The sequence below is a fragment of the Babylonia areolata genome, chromosome 19 (assembly GCF_041734735.1).
Source record: "Babylonia areolata isolate BAREFJ2019XMU chromosome 19, ASM4173473v1, whole genome shotgun sequence".
Classification (NCBI taxonomy): Eukaryota; Metazoa; Mollusca; class Gastropoda; order Neogastropoda; family Buccinidae; genus Babylonia; species Babylonia areolata.
Window position 1 is genome coordinate 57,832,905 of NC_134894.1, and position 768 is coordinate 57,833,672.

The window sequence follows — 768 nt, forward strand, 5'->3', positions numbered from 1 at the left end:
TAATGATGCACCCCATGTGATAACCGCACAACATTCCTCTGATGACACACAGACTTGATGAATTCCGTGTTTTGTGAGAAATGTTATTGGAAAGGTAAAAACCGCCGCGAGAGAAACCCAGACCAAATGAAAGAAAACAAACTCAGTAGCTGACCAGTGTAAACCTTATGCTTGGCGATTTATACAAGCCCTCGATATAGTTAGTACTTGGAGTGTCGGCTTAGAGGTAACGCGTCCGCTTAGGAAGCGAGAGAATCTATCTGAGCGCACTGGCTCAAAGCACACCTGCAGTCGCCAGAATTTTCTCCCCCCTCCACTAGACCTTGAGTGGTGTGGTTCTGGACGCTAGTCATCCGGATGAGACGGTAAACCGAGGTCCCGTTGTGAAGCATGCATTTATCGCACGTAAAAGAACCCACGGCAGTAAGAAGGGTTGCCCCTGGCACAGTTCTGTAGAAAAATCTACTTCGATAGGCAGCAACGACTTTCACACACAGAAATCTGTCGTGATAAAAAGAGTAATACAAATACAAATACTTATTTTATTATTTTTTTTATTTATAGTAAAATCGTCCCTTTGTCAGCAAGGAAACGGAAGTCTCATTGTCAACAGGACTTTTGTCATGCGATAGGAAACAACCAGTCTATTTCCGTGATTCACAAAAAAAAGAAAAGACATTGGCATAGAGAAAGAGAAATATCTTAGAACTCGTCCAAACTCTCTAAAGCATCACTTGCTGCTTTCGTCAATACACAAAAGAATAATTA

General features: G+C 42.1%; 1 protein-coding gene across 1 annotated transcript in view; it reads left to right on the plus strand.

The window, feature by feature from the left end:
- LOC143294374 (uncharacterized) overlaps positions 1-478 on the plus strand; it is a 5,901-nt gene extending 5,423 nt beyond the window's left edge. Inside the window, exon 3 of the mRNA XM_076605845.1 lies at positions 1-478. This exon is cut by the window's left edge and continues 537 nt beyond it. The gene's annotated coding sequence lies outside the window, so the exon portion shown is untranslated.
- Positions 479-768: the final 290 nt, after the last annotated feature.